The 18,862-nt window shown below is 40.5% G+C and overlaps 1 protein-coding gene across 6 annotated transcripts in view; it reads right to left on the reverse strand.

Annotated features, from left to right (window-relative positions):
• TAFA2 (TAFA chemokine like family member 2) overlaps positions 1-15,047 on the reverse strand; it is a 186,207-nt gene extending 171,160 nt beyond the window's left edge. For 3 of the 6 annotated variants that reach the window (XR_005604503.1, XR_005604500.1, XR_005604502.1), the window contains exon 1: positions 14,068-15,045. The gene's annotated coding sequence lies outside the window, so the exon portion shown is untranslated. Of the gene's footprint in view, positions 1-14,067 lie in introns of all 6 variants that reach the window. The other 3 variants (XR_005604501.1, XR_005604504.1, XM_039571155.1) reach the window with 3 other exon arrangements.
• Between the last annotated feature and the right edge of the window lie 3,815 nt (positions 15,048-18,862).

Here is an 18,862-nt window from a genome sequence, read left to right on the forward strand (position 1 = left end):
ATTGCAATTGGACATCTATTTTAGGTGTCAATCTTAAGCTGAATCCTGCCTCTAATGCCCTTTTTGGTAGGTTATGACCAAATTTCCAATGCCTAAAGCCAAGCAGCACTGGAATCTTCTTTAAACTTCACAAAGCAGCAACAATGTGACATACAAAGTGTTTTACTCTTTGCCGAACACTGAAGTCTCTAAAGAAGGAGTTTCTTTTACCATTAAAATAAGATACTGTAATTTCAAATGTAGCTTTGCAAAGGTTCATTATCTGACAACAAAATAAATCACAATTAAAGGTGTATTCCCTTTTAATCTTGTGTAGCTTCTGTTTTTTGGGAGTTTTTGAAAAGGAGAGGGAGATGTCAAAAAAGGTGTTCTTTTCAGGTTCTGTATGCTGGCCAAGGAATTTTATTTGATGATGCGCCATTATTACTCTTCTCCAAATACCAGGAGGTTTAATAAATTTTTGAGCAGAGGCTTCAAGATTAAAAAGAATAACTTCAAAAAAAAAAATTACTACCATATGTTTGAACAGGCAAAGAAACATAATACTATGAGACCTATGAGACTGCTATGTCTAGCTGTATCATTCCAAGTCACAAAATTTAATTGCTGGAAAAAGATATTCAGGCCAATCAAGTAACACAAGGGGGTGGTAAAACACAATTGTAGCTGTTATCCAGCTTCTGGATTTGATAATATCAGTGAAAAGGTAAATTCCAACCACAAGTTTTATTAGTGCTGAAAATGCTGAAAGGTGGCTCCACCTTCACCTTTTCAGTCAAAATCAACCACCCAAAGAGCTGTTATTATATGAGATTCTCAGAGTGAATTTCAGAGTATCTGCAATGGTTATGCGAAGGGCTCGACTTTCTTTTCTCTGACAGATCTAGGCCATCTGAGCAGGTTTTAAACCTCCTTCATCACCTTTGAGACTGAAATTAAAAGGGAGATGTGCAGTACCCAGTCGGAAAGCTTTATAGTATTGTAGGCTAGCAGAGAAACTGAACACATGAAGTTAACCATGAAGGGATATGATGCTATTTTAAAAACCACTTTTAATGATTGTAGTGTGCTGCTCAAGTCCTTTAGCTTTTTTCTGAAAAAGCTACTGTGTTACGCAGATCTTTGAGCAACTGCAGAAGTCAAACCAACCCAGGGTACCCACGAAGAGGTAAGCTGAAGAGTAAGATAGAAAGAAGAGACTGCATTTTAAAATCCATTTTATATTTGCTATATTTGATTATTAATATTAAAAATAACTTTGGATTTAAAATGTTTCTGTCTGTTTTATTCAACCCTGACCACAAATCAGTTAGACTCATCAAGGAAGCCTGGTGCTCAAAGTCAGTGGAATGGCAAAATGTTAGCTATGCTCAAAGACAGATAAAGGACTAGGGGCTTGAAAGCACTCAGAGGTATGAGGAAGTACCCTCAAATGGCAAAGAAAGGGAAAAAATTAGACCTAGTTCATACATACAAGCATACAAGCTCACTGCTAATTATACTGGCAAATTAAAACCCACACAGAAAATTACTACTATAACTTATTATGCTGGTAAAAAGAAAACCAAGGAGTTATCCTCCTTTATTACACCACTACTTAATGCAACTGGCATTTATTCATTGGAGTGAGTGGTATTCAACTCAGAGATCCAATTTTTGTAGAAGAATGTATTTGTAGGTATATAGAAGTTCCTAATTGTTAGTATGTTGCTACTAATCAAAGACTTCATTTCATTCAACAACAATTTAAAAAAAAAAAAAACCCTGCCAAAAAAAATCTAGTAGAACAATAGATTTGGTTTCATTTTTCAAAGGGAGTGTTTCTTGGGTAGACCCCTAAGTTAAAGATTGTTTAAATTAAAAAAAGGAAGGACATGGACATTCTCCTGTTCCCCAGTTATGGTTTTGTTTTCTTCAATGCTAGAAAGCATTTACAATAGTTAAAAATGAAAAGGCCTCACAAACCAGGCTTCCATAGAAAGTCATAGGCAGACTTGCTTTTCTACAATGCATGGTTAGACACTTCTGGGAAACACTAATAAAATGTCTTCCAAAAATATGAAAAGAGCGTAAAATAAAAATAGAACAGAAGGCAGAGGCCAGGTACAGTTTCTTTCCTCCAAAGTGGAAACAACTATTCAATGCCTGGACAAATTAGCATTATATAAGTCCTCCTGTAACGGTGCTTTGTGAAACACTGTCTGCCACTAACCAACAGAAAGAATATGACAAAGCATTCATCGAAGTACAAAGAAGTACTTTTCTTACATTGTCATTTCCTTCTTTTGTTAGATTGTATTCCCACTTGTTCTCTGACTCTGGCCATTACTGAAGTACCTTAACAGGAAACTTCTCCTTCACAAAAGAGATCTAATGGATAAAACTGAAAGTCTTTACCAAGACCAGACTTACTGGAGAACCTCAGCAACAGCTGATAAAAACAAATCAGAGAAATTGCTTGTCCACTATACTATTTCCTTTTCCAGTGGGCTCCAGTCATTTATTTCACGGGCAATGAATTAAGTTCAAGAATTCCCCTGATCTGAGGGGAAAGAAGAAACTAAAGCAAACAATGATTTTCGAACAATAATTTCTATCAGAAGCAATCATATTGTGGGAACCAACATATCATTATATAGAGAGTTCCACCATCCATTTACACATAGTCCAATACCTGAAAACATTACAGCAGGTCTGATGCACTCTTTGGCAAAGACCAACTAAAAAATGTTAATTAGCCAACAAATAACAACCCCCAAAGTGGAAGAACAGAGAAAGACGTACCTTTAAATCTTTCCAATGTCTCACCACTATGATGATCGTCACTGTGGGTCTGAACTCCACAGCCCACTGCTGAGTTAGGAGCATATTGTATATACAGCAAAACTATGCATGTTTATCTCATGGTTTCTGTTGATAATGTAGACTGATATACACTAATTTTCTGACTGTCACATAGCTCTTCATATACAGTCAGTACATAATGTGTTAAGGACTGTTATATGTATGGGGATGTAAATGCATTTTACATGCAAAGACAAGCACCAGCTGTAAATAAAAAGAAGGATAATTCTATCTGTGGAGAGACAATAACTTAAAGTCATAATGGCTTGGTCAGTAAATGGAAAAATATTCTTTTCAGGTGTTAGATAAAAGTTATACAGATCTTCTGGTCAAGACCAGAATACACACAAAAATTAGAAGAACTGGACAGCTACAAATTGTCTCTCCAGGAAGGAGGCCATGAGTTACCAACAATTGCTTAGGACACTAAAAGAAAGACACAGAGACAGAAATATGCAGCTCAGAATAGCTGTGGACATAGCATGAAATCATAGCTTCTCACTTTTTCCAGTAAAACAATAAAGTTTAGGTAGGATTTGGTATACACAGACTATTTTATCTCTTTGTTTAATGGGTAGGAAGTTTGGGAGAGTGAAAAATATTTTGCTTTAAAAATCTGGCTTTGAATCACCTGAATCATTCACTAGTGAGAAATATTTCATTATTTCAGCTGACAGAACTAGGCCTGTCATGTTACTATGATAAGAAACCAGAAAAGATTGCAACTGAACTGAAGCAGTGGTGAACCAAAAAGTTCCAAAGAAATGAGGGGAGAAGTAAAGCTATCTGCTTGACTACTTACTCACCTGTATATATTAGCTACTTACTCAAACAGGGGTGCAAAGGTGCATAAGGCATGTGTAAATTGTGATCTTACAGTATCCAAGACAGAAAGGAATACACATCATACCCTTCAGCTATCAAGGTGACAAGGATTCTACATAATACAAAAACTTCTCAGCACATTTTTCAATCATTTGTATCTTACATTCATTTTGAATCTGCATTTAGCATCTATGGATTCAGAGAAAGGAAACTTTCTGGCAGGAACATTTTCAATACTGTTCCCACAAAATAACTGTGAGAATGAAGTATGAGCTCCAATACACAACCAATGAAGGGAGTCTGTTGGAGACTTAGTTTTACAACAGCTGGGACATTTCTACCAATTTCCATGGCAGAGTCATGGATAGGTTTTCCTCCTGTTAATCATTTCCATATTTTGCTAAAGTGGAACTCTAAGTAGCAGAAAAACAAAAATATTAGAATTCATGGAAAGGTTATTAGGATTTACCACAAGGTGATCCTTTGGCAGGTTGCATATACATTTAGTTTGTATCTATTAACTAGATATAATTAACCATAATGACAAAAACAGGATTATATAGCCTGCAATAGTACATATTATTAGATTTAATAAATACACAGATGTAAGGGAACCTGTGAGCCACAAATGTTGAACTCACTCATTCATTTTTACTGAGTCAGCTGCAATTTTGCCAGCTTGTTATTAGACAACCACTTAATTTGAAGAATTATCCTAATAAATGGAATATTATAGTTACTAAAAGAATATATGAGAATAACATACCAATGCAAAAATGTCCAAAACTTTACAATACATATGGAATATTATTTGTGTTTGTGCTCAGCTTAAGTTTACTCAAAGTATTCTCCTGGGTTAAGAAAGCATATAAACTAATATTTTTTTTCATTTAGACAAAATAAAAACTAACTACTCAGCCACCCATGTACCTACTTTCATTTTGTGTTTTATTAAAATAGCACATGCAGTAGTCTTGTCTGTATTATTGATGACACCGTGGTGGGTATTGGACTGATATAGGGGTCTCTAGGAGTTTCCAAATACAAATGAATTCTAATGAGATAATCCCTAGTGCATGGAGATGGAGGAATGCTATCTAAATAATGCCACTTCTGTTGCAGAATTGGTTTCAATTAATTGTTTCTTTCTAAAGCTATAATTATCAGGAGGAATGCTGTTAGTCAGAAAAAAACGAAGTTAAAAAGTGCATAATGTCTAATAGCTCATTAAATAGAAAATACATTGTAAATTTGGGAATCGGGATGATTTGCAGCTAACTGTGAGATGATGGGTCATGCACATGAAAAGTGACTTTTTTGGCAAGAAAGCAATTTGGTAATGCTGACTGTAGTCTGCATTTACTTGACATTCGGGAAGATCATATGACACCAATGCAGATGAGGTGAACAGTGAAGAGAAAAGGAGGGGCAAGGAGAGCTAGAGGAGAAGAAGTTAGGTTATGAGCAGCTGAGGCATAATGAGGAAGGGGAGAATATGAGTGCCATCATTAGGTGTTCAATTTTGAAAGTGGAAATGGGAACAAAAAGGTATCATATTAAAGAGACTTGGAGTATTCAAGCAGCTATAGTGATAGCTTGGTCAACATTTTTCTCACAGAGGGGTTTTATAAAGAGTTCATTTTGTGATTAATTAGCAATTTTTAAATTCCTCTTCCAATGAAGAAACATAGTAACTGTTATGTACTCATTGTTCTGTTTGAAAAGTTTACTTCATTTTTTAAAAACATGGTGTGTATTTACTCAGTGTGAAATATATCTTTATAATAATGCAACAAAACAAAGCAAATCCAAAGAATATTTGAAACACTTAAGAATAATTAAGCAGTCAAAAACCCCTCAAACCTAAAACATTATACCACAGTCTCAAAGGGAAAGAAGCTCAGAATAGCTGATTTAGGCTTAAGTTTTCTCCTAGTACATTTTCCATAAGCAGTGACCCCAACAATTACACAAGCAGATGCAGACAGGATCAGAATGGGAGAAGGCAGCTATGCATTTGCATGTACACAAACAGGTGCATGCCACACCACCCTGCACAAACAGGAGGGCTAAAGCCACCTAAAACCTCACAGAGTCATCTAAAGGCCCAAATGTACAAAGAACTGCAGGTTGTGGGCTCAGAATCACAGGTGATGCAAAAGCAGTATACAAGGGGAAGAAAGTTACCCAGAGTTACATTATTTTATATTGTTAGGCTTTGGTCACAAGCTGATCTATGTGGTAAAACAAAATCTGGAATACAATCATCAAAAACACTTCTATCAATGTACTGTTTTTTGCTGGGATAGAGTTACCTTTCTTAATAGTAGCTCATAAGGTGCTGTGTTTCAGATTTGTGACCTTGAAGTGACAGTGACCATGGATAAGGCCACAACACAGCAGGTACACCCCTGAAGGGGCTGTGGTTCAAGGACAGGGCCACAGCAGAGCAGTGGAGCACACTTCAGAGTGATCATAGCTGTGGATTAGTCCACATTGCAGCAGACATACCCCCAAAGAGGCTGTGGTCTATGGATAAACCCATGCTGGAGCAGTGGCAAGCAGAGAAGTTCACTGCAATGTAAAACTTTATGGCCTGGTCCAAAGGGACCAGGGATGGAGACTGCAATAGATACGCATTTAAATTGCTGTAACCCACGATTCGAGTTGCATGTTGTAGTAAGTACTACAGCAAGAACCATCCAAACCACTTGAGGACAAGCCTTACAAGAACCAGTGCAAGTGCAGCAGTGACCCAACCTGAGCTGGCTTTGGTGCCCACACAACACTCCGGTAACTCCACACAACAACCACCTCTCCTCTCCTGAGTGACCACCATAACCAACAGAATCCAAGTCGGGGACTAAATGAACTCAATGGACATTTTATGGCCATTATACAGTTGCAGATCATAGACTAGAGGAATAACACCTGCATATAGTAGTGAGTGAGAAGGGGAAAGGGGTGGTTAATGACGGTGTATTGGACAATGTGGGACCTAAGCATGATGCAAATTGTAAGAATAAGTGGTAGAGATTGTACAGGGTTTGGCTAGAATAGTGTTAATTTTCTTCACAGCAGCTTTTAAGTTGCTCTGTTTTAGATTTGTGATCAAAACAGTGTTGGTAACAGAGATGTGTTTAGCTACTGCTGAACAATGCTTACACAGCATCAAGGCCTTTTTTCTGTTTCTCACATTGCTCCACCAGTGAAAAGATTGGAGGTGCAGGACTGCTAACCACAAATAGCCAAAAATATATTTCATATCATACGAGGTCATGCTCAGCATATAAAGCTACAGGGAAGAAGCAGGAATGGGCATACATTTGACAAGTCACCACTACACGTGATGCAGCCCTGCTTTTCTGGAGATGGCTGCATCCCTGCCTCCCAATAGGAAGCGCTGAACGAACTCCTTGTTTTGCTTTGCTTGTGTGTGCAGCTTTTGCTTTACCTGTCTTTACCTTAACCCACACGTTTTCTCGCTGTTACTGTTCAAATTCTCTTCCTCATCTCACTGAGGAGGAGTGAGCAAGTGGTGGAGTGGGCTGAGCTGCCTGCTGGGGTTTAAACCAGAACAATCATAATGACAATGTTTATAAACAGAAGAATAAAATCTCATTGCCATAAAGGAAAAATGAATCTGCATTGGGGAAAAGACTCCAAAATTTCCTAAATCAGAAGCTCAACCAGGGTTCATGGCCACTTCTTTATTTGAACATCCATTGCACAAATTGCGACATAATGCCTTCCTTATGAAGGTTTGGACACTTTGGCAGTAATGCATTTTAAATATTACCTTAATTCCAATGCAAGGTTTATCCCTCATGAATCTAGAGTGAGCAGAAAAAAGCAGGATCATAATAATGAGAAATGTCAGTGTACTGGCTGATAATACCGTATCTAAATTTATGGCATGTTATGTTAGCATATAAATACAATATTTCTTCTGTCTCGATTCCAGTAAGCCCATAAAATTGAACTTACCTCTCTGTATTCGCTGCTGTTACCAAATCTCAAGATAAAACTTCCCATCTTATTTAATAATAGCTTATTTGTTACAACACATAGGTTGAAATTTTTTACACTAAATTTGCACAGGTAACAGAGTCCAAAGAGAGGCTATAACCCAGAGAGGGTATTCTTCTCTTATGATGGTGCTGAAACAGATCTTTTTTTCTGCAATTAGGCTCAAATATGACCTAATTTCTTGCACAAATACCACAGCCTGATCTACTTAGTCAGAAAGTTATATTTTACTTTGGTGCGACACCAAAAACATCATATTTGAAAATTTACATTATTGTAATGGTAGCCTCTAACACTATAATGCAGAGTACCTGCATACCTGTAGAATCTTTCTGAAATTTACGTGCTGTTACATATTCTCTGTTCTGAATATAATGGGACTGAAGGTGTAGGAGTGGTAAACCACTGACATAAAGCTCAAGTCTTAAACTTGTACCCAGAATACAGACACAAATGCAGTTGTCAAAACAGCACCCCGCCTACATGCCTTCAGCACAGATCACTCTAAGCAGTTACCAATATTTACTCAGGTTCACTTCAGAAAAGACTTAAATCACATAATTAATTTGATTGGTCCCATTGAAGCCACACCAGCTTAAATGTCTCACATGATCAGACCTCAAGTTTTCCCTCTCTGCACACAGCATGCACACATCCTAATTTTTCCCAGTGATGATTTTTGGGACTTGGACACTTCTACAGTTCAAACCAAACTAAGACTACTAACTTATCTTAGATAAACCATGCGATAAGCTTCAGATGGTGCCTGCTTTCATCCCTTACTGGAAAAGATCCAAATTTCAAATTATTTACAACATACAAATAGCACAGAAAGATATTAGCTTTCCTCAGAGCCATCGAGCCATTCTGTGTGACGTTGCAGTGTCATTAAACACAATAACACAATAGCCAGTGACAAATTATGGTTGAGCCTAGAACCAAAGGCCAAACATTTCATAAATGGAAATAAACACTGAAAGTCTCAACTGAAAGGGGATCTAGAGTACATAGTTTGACTGCAGTGCTCACAGCTCTCCCAAATGCACAGTCACGAGGCAGAAGGCAGCATCTATCCTAAGATTGCATGACTGCACATCAGAGGCTTTGGCACAGGTTCTCTCATACATGCAGTTTCACATGGTGAGGAAGAAGGCAGGGACAACCTGTAACCAGGAAGACTGTTCTGTACAAAGATGCTCAGACAAGCATGAAAATCCATTTGGTGACCCAAGGGCTGAGCCATACCCTCTACCCCGTCCATGATACAACCTGTCAGAGATGAGGGAGAGCACCTGCTACATAACTGACTGGTTTGTGGCAAGATGGATCAGAGGCCACAGCTATGCCTTATCAATATGTGATGCAGAAACTGCAGTGAGGGAGTAGAAGAAATCCAATATGAGAGTATCACTGCAAATGTGAGAGACTTGTCAGGTCTGTGCTCCTGCCTCTAAAAGAGTTGGTGTGAGACTGCATGTTACTGACAGATTTATTTTAGAAATGTTTTATATCCTGCTTTTAAAAGTGAAAAATAAAGCAAAAGCAGTACACTAAGCAATTGCAGCTTGGTTCTAGTAAGTAAAATAAATATGCAGTACTGCAATACTGCCTCCTTGCATTTCAAGAAAGAAATTGCTTTATTGGATCGAGACAGTGGTCCATCTAGTCCAGTACCTCATCTTCAAATACTGGACCTTAATATAGCAACAGAGGAGGCAAGAAATATTCCACAGAGAGCCCAGCATACAACCATGACTAAAAATGTATCTATTTTAAAAGGGCTTGATATTTACTGACTCACTTATTAATATTTCACTATTCATACAACCAGCTGGTTTGTTGAACTTTGATTGTTCATTATTTACTTGTGAAGTTTGCCAGTGTGAAGCACCTTTTGCAACATTAGCGTCAATTTGTGATATAGGCATAGAAGATTACCAAACACCCAGGAGTCAAAAAAAGCTCTGTATGCTTTCGCCTGAGTGCTATCCTGTACTGTGGCTTACCCCTTGGCACTGTTAAAGGGATGCTCACAGTTGAGGCGGCTGTGTACAACACTGTCCTGGTGCCGAGAGACCCGTGTTCAAGTTTCCTATTACAAGATCAGCAAGATGTGAAGTGAGGCAACTAGAAAATGCAAGCTATGAACATGGTACAGATTAGAAGGTTTGATAAACTTCAAAGATGAGTGGAAAAAATTTCTAAGTTTTTACACAAGCAATTATATAAGCGATTCTTCCATGCCACAAATCATACAGGAGCTTCTCCTATAAGTGCTTACTTAAGGACTAAGGATTAAATCCATACAAAGCATTTTCCAGTGCTACTTCAAGCAACAGCTACAGCAGCAGTGCATTCTACAAATCACTGTACTAATGTATCCAGACAGTAGAAAAAGCTAAGAAAGCTTTTTTCAGTGACATCATCCCATTTTATCTAACTACTTAGTGTCATGCCATAACTGGTAGTTATGCTAACTACTACAACTAGTAAAGCATAAGGTCTTTACTTTCTCTTTTCTATCTCCAAAGTGTTTTTCAAAAACACATGATATGAATGAAGCTATACAAAGATGCCTTGAATTGTTTATCTTAAAAATGTGACTGTTCTGCACTCATAGTATGAAAAAGTACATTAGGTGGCCATTATTATTTTGTCATGTCTTTTGATAAATAACTTACTATATTTGGCAAACAAGAGTGGCTGGCTTGGGTATATAAAGAAGCAAAGCATAAAGCCCACTATCTTCCCAAGTTCTACCAAGAGCAAAAGGAGATAGCTTTGTAGCTGCCACCAGGAAAAATGAACAACATTACTGCTGATGTTTCCACATTCATTCCTATGTCTGGTGAGTGTTATATATCTGAACTCAGCCATAAGGAGAACTGTTTCGAAGTAAATATTAACAGTTTATAAAACCAAATCACTGAGCCAAACTTCCTGTTGAAATAGCTCTAAGAGTGAGCTTGTGCTTTTTAAAAAATATTTCAAATGTGAAGATGTGCGCTTACAATGGAATCTGTGAAGCTGAGTATACCATGTAATTATTTCCTCATGCTTAAAAAAAAAAATTCAAGCAAAATCCTTTTAAAGTACACTCTTAAATTCAGTGATCTAAGGATAATGGAGCAAATACTCCAGCTGGTTTAAAATGTCAGAGCTGCAATTACTCCAAGGGAGCAATGAAAGTCTACATTAATTGGGGATATCCCTCAACACATAAAAATGGTCATGAACAGGGACAGGTCAGTATTCAGTTCTGCTGGCATAGGACCTTTCTGCTATATTCATCCTTATACAACTTTTGCCTCAATGCCTTCAAAATTCAGCATTTCAAAAGGTAAATGAAAAATGCATTTGCCAATGAAAAGCTATTGCTACCTGAATTACTTGGACATGCAATAGAAAAATGATGAGAGAAAGACATTTAAATGAGATGTTTAAATACAGACTGGAAATATGAGACTGAACATTAATTAATTAGATTTGTAGGGTTTTCCCTTGCTTTAGCCTCTGTATTACCATGCAGTCTTTGTTTACTGCCATTTATCTTCTTTGTTTGATGACATTTGACTAATAAATACATTGATGAATTGCATCTGTAAATGCCATCCATATATCACAAAAATAGGATGTATTCAGTGCTTCTGGCACACTGAAGCTAAAAGATTTTGTTTTATTTGAACTTTCAGTACTTAACAAAGGAAATACTACTGCTCTACTGGATAAATTTCCTGATTTTTATTTTAATTTTCAGTGAACAAACAGCTGCAGAATAATGTGACTTAATGAAGCATTTCTAATAAAATCCTGCAGAAGATAAAACAGGGGCATAGAACTACTTGCTCACTGATAGTTGTATCATTCAGAATAATTTTTCAAGATGGTGATCACATTTCTGGGTAGACGAGTATTAGGTAATGTGATTTTCTGTCTTCCAAGTCAGTGATTTCCTTTAGTGAGATAACTAGTCAGCACTGTTGCATTACTTATTTATAGTAAGCAAAACATACAACATAATAAATGCAACATCTTTCTAGTACATTATTTAGGCTATACACTGGTTGGTAAGTAGCAACACAGACAGCAATAAATTTAAGTGTGAAGATGCTCAGATCTGAAAAACTTCATGGTTACATTTTGCTTACCGAAAACATACTGCCTGTATTTGTAAAGATGTCCTTTATCAAGTCTGTCATCACCTGTGATGAAATTATGAAACTTCTTGGCTGCTACATTTTCTTCTGCCACCACAATTCAGTGTAAAGTATTATTTGCTTTATGTAAATCTAGATAGGGCTCAATGAATCATCACTTTGCAACCTGCCAGTAAAACGATCTCCAATATCCGTCTGTACACACATCTATTTACATTCATTCAGAACAAGTTTTTCATGTATTCCCCACCAGAACAATTAAGCGCACTACAGGCGTCTACACATAAAGCTGAGATTCCTCACATCATAAGAGCCAGGTAAAAAGGTTACCCCATGTGTCCAGTACAGTAAAAGATACTGGCACCTTAGTCATCATTCTCTGATTAAAACAGCAAGACAGAATCAAGATTTTATCTCAGTCACCCACCACCATCAGTGTATCTAAAATTAATACCACATTTTTGAAGGACCTTCCATGTACAAAAAAAATATGCAGAACCTCTGAGTAGTAAATCTGATTTGCTGCATCAACTAACTGAACAAAGCTTTCCACTGAAATTATGGCACTTAGTTAGTTTACATTTATAAGAATAACTACTCGGAACTGGGACTATGTGAAACAAAACCCACATGGTTTTCAATATTGCCTCAGCAGTATCAGTTCTCTGAAATAAAATATTAATAGTGAAATTTATATTAATTACTACTGTTAATTATACACTCACAATACAATTTAGGCATCAGTACGACAGCATAATTACTGTGAAAAAGTATAATGAAACTTGTAACCTTTGCCACCTCTGATAAAAATACCTTAGTATGCTCTTTCCCAACTTCAGCTAAGCTATCCTCCTAGTACCACTGAACTACTATGTTTCTAGTAGTACCCAACACTAGAGATAAGAATCTTAATTTCTCAATTTGACTTAAATTAGCCCATCAAGTAGCTTTAAAGTGTTAAACGTACAGTAGGCTGAATGCTAAAGTCTGAAACTAGTTGGTAAGACAGAGAAACCAGATAACAATTATCATTTAGTCAATAGTAATTTAAATGTATCCACTGTGGTGCAAAGACCCTACGACCCCGAATCCTTTATGGGGTTTTCAGAGATAGGAGTTGAGTATGTTTATTATTTAAATTGACAGTTCTGCAGGAGTCAAAGCACGGTTCTTTAAACACTGAGCCAGTGTCTGCTGGGGGGGGGGGGGGGGGGGGGTTGGTAGAACTGAGGTACTTAAAAAAAAATACTAATAAGCTCCAAGCAAAAGCTGGAAAGAGAGAAGTGTAACTACACATATAATTTAAAATGCTTTAAGCAATGATTTTAACTCCCATAGGAATGAAACATACAGAAGACCCATGCATGGCAACTCCTAACACGGCAGTGCAAGCTCTTGCTCTTTATTCTTTGTATAGATAAGCTGGTGTCCGATCCTACACCTCCACAGGAATAAAGCAGGTTATTTTAAAACTTTGTCTTGCTACACTATAATTGGGATGGGATAAGGGAAAATCCCTCTCACTGTGGCATACAGAACCTGCAACATGTTTAGTAGGTAAATAAACTCACTGAGATGCAAAGAAACGTGGATAGACAAGGTGTGTTTCATAGTATATACCCACAACTTGGAGAGCACTACACATAGAAGGAAACGGAGCCATGAATCTTCCCTTTATCGCTTTGTTGTTATTGTTGTTTTTAGAGGACACATAAAGGGACTCCCCGCTCCTTCAGCCGCTCACTGAAGGCGGCCGATAAAGCGTCCGGGCAGAGTAACCCCCAAGAGCCCGAAGGTCCTGCGAGTTAGCGGCCACCCTTTCCATAAAAGTGGAAAACCAGGTGGGTTCTCCTGCTCCCCCCCGCCTCCCTCTCGGCTCTGCTGAACTGTTCTTTTAAGTAAAATCAAAGAAAATTAAAAGGGAAAACAAAACCCTTGAGGATCTCCCGGCGAAAGGCTGTAGCCGGCTGTGCCAGGTGCCGAGCAGACGGACGGCAAAGCAGCTCCTCTTTGCATTCATCTTCGTCCAACTTTAGGGCAACGGGAGGGTGCAGCCCGCCCTGCAAACCTCACTCCTGGCCCCGCCGCGGCCGCTTGTGCCCGCCGCCCGCGGGGTCTCCGCCAACGGCGAAGGGTATCTCCCGGCGGCCCCACCAGCGCCCAGACAGACACACAGACAGACACACGACCCTGGAGCGCTCCGCTCACCTACCTGCAGTCCCGATTCGTGCTAGAAATGCCTAGCGATCGGCCGCCTCCCGTCCGGGGGGAGCTCCAGCCTTACCGCCCGGGCATCGCCGGCACACGCCCCGCGCCCCGCCAGCGCTCGGGGGCATGGAGCGGCGCCGTGCCGCGCTCCGCTCGGCTCCCCTCGGCTCGGCCGGGCTGGGGCAGCAGCCGTCCGCGGGGCCCGGCTCTCTCCCCCCGCCTCTCTGGGAATACACCAGGAATCCGGCTAAGAGATGCTAGAGGAAGGGTGAAGTAACTGAGAATGGAGGGAAGACTTGAAGTGTTTCTTGTGCACGATTTCAGAGTATTAAAAAAAAAAAAAAAAAAAAAAAAGATTTAAAAGAGGACGAAGTATGGTTGAGCTATTGGAAAAGCGGAGATGGGGAAGTCCTGCAGCCCAGTACGGCTCCGACCCCTACGCCAGCTGCGCGTGGTCCCGATTCAGCCCCGGCGGCAGAAGAAGGAGGAAAAGCCGGCGCGTCCTGCAGCAGTCCCTCCGTTAGAGCATCTCTGATTGGTGTGCCTTCCACACACAGCACGACTTCCCCCTCCTGCTGCCTCCTTCTCTCTTTTGGGAAAAGTAATTGGAGAGCGAGAGCTTCACCTTCAGCAGCAGCAGCAGCAGCCTTCCGCGCCCAGCCTGCGCGCACCGCACCGCACCGCACCGCACCGCACCGCACCGCGGAAGGGCGCGGAGACGCCCCGGGCGCCCGGACAGACAGAGGCAGTTCCAAGCGCGCCCTCCGCGGCAGGGGGGAGGGAAGAGGTGGAGGGAGGTGGGGAGAGGGAGAGACGCCCTTCTCCCTCCCCCGTATTTATCCGGCCACTCGCGGCTTTCCTCCCCAGCCCTTACGAGGGAGGAGATCCCAGCGGCCGCCGTTCTGTCTGACCGAGGAGCGGGGCTCCGCCGGCAGCGCCCACCGCCGCCACCCCCGCGGCCCGCGCACACCGGGGCTGGGCCGCCTCCCTCCCCCCGCGCTCCGCAGCGCACCTCTCCCTTCTCTCCCCTCCGAGCAGCGGGGCGGGGGTGGAAGTTTACGCACAGGCGCACGTGGCCGGGGAGGTCCCCGTGGACCCCCGGCGGCCCCGCCGTCTCTCCCCCGGGATCCCTGTGCCCCTGGGGCGGGAGGCTGGGGCGCCGGGCGGGGAGGGAGCCGCCGGGCTGGGCTGCGCAGGGCCGGGCACGGCAGCTGCCCCGCGGAAGGGGGGCCGCGGCTGCCGGAGCAGGGGAAGGGGCAGGAGGGACGCGGCGCCGGCGGCGGCAGCCAAAAACTGGACTGTGTCTCCCTCCAGAGGGAGAAGGGAGTCACGCACGGCAGCTCCGGCAGCGGGAGAGCCGAGGACTCGGCCGGGCCCCTCTTCCCTGGGCGGTGGGATGGCGAGCTTGGTCTGTGTACCTGCGCTCGAGAGGTAGTGAGGAAAGGTAGTACGGGTCAGGTCCCGAAGGTCTTGTTTCTCTTAAGACAGCTTTAAAGATGGGTGGCGAGTCGCAGTCGTCTGCCACGACTATTATTAAGGGAAATGTTGCTGAGTGAAGATAACAAAAAGCAGAGTTTTGTAATTTAATTTGCTGTGTTCTGTGCCGTTTGAAGGGTGGTGCAGATAAGTGGAGGGGAGAGAGCCAAAAAAGGTAAGAAAGAACCCTTGTTTGTTACAGTAATATCAGAATCAAAGTCTCAGTTTTGTCGTGTAATTCTGGTCCACTCCTAGATTAAATGGGGATGAATGCATGCAGCATTGAGAAGTACTAATATACCTGATCATCTGTTGGGGTTTTTTTTAATTCTCCAAGCTAATATAATGACCAGTTCTCAGAAAAGAACCTTTTGCTGAGTCCTTAACTCTTATCACATCTTACATGGTGTTCATAATCAACTCTGTCAGGAACAGAAGAAGGAAGTTCTCTTCTTCTTGTTGTTCATGCTAGAGTTCTTCCATGCAAGTAAGCATCTGTAGAATGTCTGAATCCTTTTCTTTTTTTTTTTTTAAAGCAGATATAGACCTAAATGTACATGCAGTCAGAAAAAAACTTTTAAAAAAGGCAAAAGGAAGGCTTAATGTTGACCACCCCGCATGCAGTGATGCAGCTGTAGGATGAAATACAAAGAGGCTGGTATCGAAAGAGCGAGTTAAAAGTAGCCTGGTATGTGACTGTCACAAGCGCTGTTGCAGAAAACACTGCAGTACACATACATGCCTGGATGCTTACTGCAGCCAAATTAAAAGGCTGCTGGTTGTAAAGACAATATGGTCTTGTCTCATTCATTGGAAGCTGATACAATAACTTCAGAATTTCCATCGTCAGTAACCATGTTTCTAGATTTGCAGAGACCTGAAAGATAATTTAGAGGGAGCTGGAAAAAGCTAAGATTATGCTGCTATCAGCACCACAATTTCAGGAAAATAGATCCAGACTAAGGTGGATTCACAGGGGTGGGATGCTCCTGTCCCACCAATTCCAAATTACCAGGGATCCTGAATACATAGTGGAAAGGGTAATCTTTCCAGCTCCTTGCCTCAGTGTAGGACCACAAGTATTGCTACTGGGTTAGAAGCAGTGAAAGCACACAAAAAATCCAACTACAGCAACTAAAATGCAACTACAGCAGCTGTTGCACTTTAGATGTGGCAAATGCCTTGTTACTATAGGAGCACGTATGTCTATTTTACCTGCATGTATCATTACACTCCAGTTGACTGCATATTGTAAGACCAGAAGATACTTGGTAGTTTCATATTGGTGTCCTGCTGTTGCAGAAATCTGGTAAACACATCTGAAGACACAGAACTCTTATCATCATGTTAAAACAAACAAGTCCCATGCAACAACCAAAGAAAAAGTAGCAGACAAAGCAGTAAGTAAACTGACCTGTTTTGAAACCCAAGAATTTTGTCTGTGAAAATACTGAAAAATGTTTGTTTACATCATGATGCTGCTGTGCATGAATAGTTCCACATCTCTTTGTTCAACATCTGAAAATCTGAACAAATCTGCAGCACTCACACACAGCTTGTGTGACACCATGCATATGAAAGTATGTGCTGAAAGACATGCTTTCAGAAAGCTCCTCTGCTTGCTTTCACAGTACGCAACACTCCTGGGAAGAACCGAAACGATCTGTTGCACCTATAGAGTGCAGCTGGTTTTACAGATGCTTACTTGGTAAGTCTGACTCATCTCCAAAGGTGCCTTTGTACATGCTGCACATGTACGATATGATAGATTTACCATTTTCTGGAAACACCAGATTGGCAGTCTTTGTCTTGCACAGCCTGTTCTATATCTTTCTGACTGGAAAATCCCCAGCAGAATACTGTGGCCTTAGAACACAATACAGTTATGAACCACAATTATTACATGAATGTTCTCGCTTTATTCCTTCAGCTTGTTTCATTTTTGAGTTAGTGTCACTTTTTCTTACTTTTCATCAATTTGTAGGGCTCTTCCACATGCTAAAAAACAAGCATAAAACATGAAAATGGTCATTGGCATTTGCAACAGGTGTAGTATTTGGAACAACTTCAGCATTTCCATTTCAAGGTGAACAGCACAGCATAAAAATCAGGAAAGTAAAAACTTGTTTCTGACTAGTTATATGTGGATCTGGTGTGTATATCTTTTAAACACTGATTTTACTCAGAAGCATGCACGTTCTGAGCTGCTAAATAGAAAAAAAGGGAAAATTTATATTTTGATAGCCACATGTAGATTTAGTCTCTAAGACTTGACATCAACATCAGTACTATTCAGTAATGTCTACCAAAAATTTTGCTCCTTCATCTTTCTAAAGAGACTCCTCCCCTCCCACCACTGACCATGCTACTAATCTAAATTAACTGAAAGTGCCAGTTTTGGCACTGCTTTTCATTTTAGCAGTTAGGTTCTTGGCTTCTCATTTTGTGCCTAAAGATTAGGATTTTGGTTGGGTCTTCCAACTATATTAATATTGAGCTTCACATACTAAAATAAGCAGCAGTTCAGACCACACCTGTCACCTGGAATACCTCAGTGTAAGGAGATAAATAGTGACGTAGAGCCTGATGTACAGTGGCATCCTACAGCATTCCTTTATTGCCATCCCATAAAGCTGGGGAGGAGGAAGCAAGGATCTCAAATGTCAGCTGCTGTAAACTATTTGTGGTTCTCATCCTGACACTGTGTGAGCTGAGGCAGCCCAACAGTGCCTACAACTCCCCTTTACAATGTGTGTACAGATACACAGACACACAGTCATGTTTTTATCACAGGTGAGAATCTGGTCCACCAAATTTAGGTTCTTTAAATGCTCTGCTACATTCCAGATGTTCACATAAAAAAATAAAACTAATTGACTCCTGAAAAGCTGATGGAAATGAAAAGGCAATGGAGCAAAGTTATTCTGGGGTTCTTTAATAAGTCTCCCACAGGCATTTACTAAATTCATGCTGCTTGTTGCATTTTGAAGGAAAAAAGGTTTTTGACTAGCATGCTGCAATCATCATTGATTTCCACATAAAATGGAAAAACTGACTGCAAAAAAAATAATGGAAGTAACCAGTCTTTCTTTTCTACAACACATAAGTTATGCAGATAAACACTATAGTTTGAGGGTGTTTTACCATTTAAAACCATTCTCCTAAGACATAAATCAAATGTATGCTTATGCATGCTAACATAAATGCTGCTTACAGAGTAATGACATCTTCCAGAGTGGGGAAACACAAAAACAACAACGAGAAAAAACAACCCACAGATACATGTATATTCAATGTAATTTTGGGAGCAAGACTTTCTTGCT

This window comes from Corvus cornix, chromosome 1A, assembly GCF_000738735.6.
Source record: "Corvus cornix cornix isolate S_Up_H32 chromosome 1A, ASM73873v5, whole genome shotgun sequence".
Classification (NCBI taxonomy): Eukaryota; Metazoa; Chordata; class Aves; order Passeriformes; family Corvidae; genus Corvus; species Corvus cornix.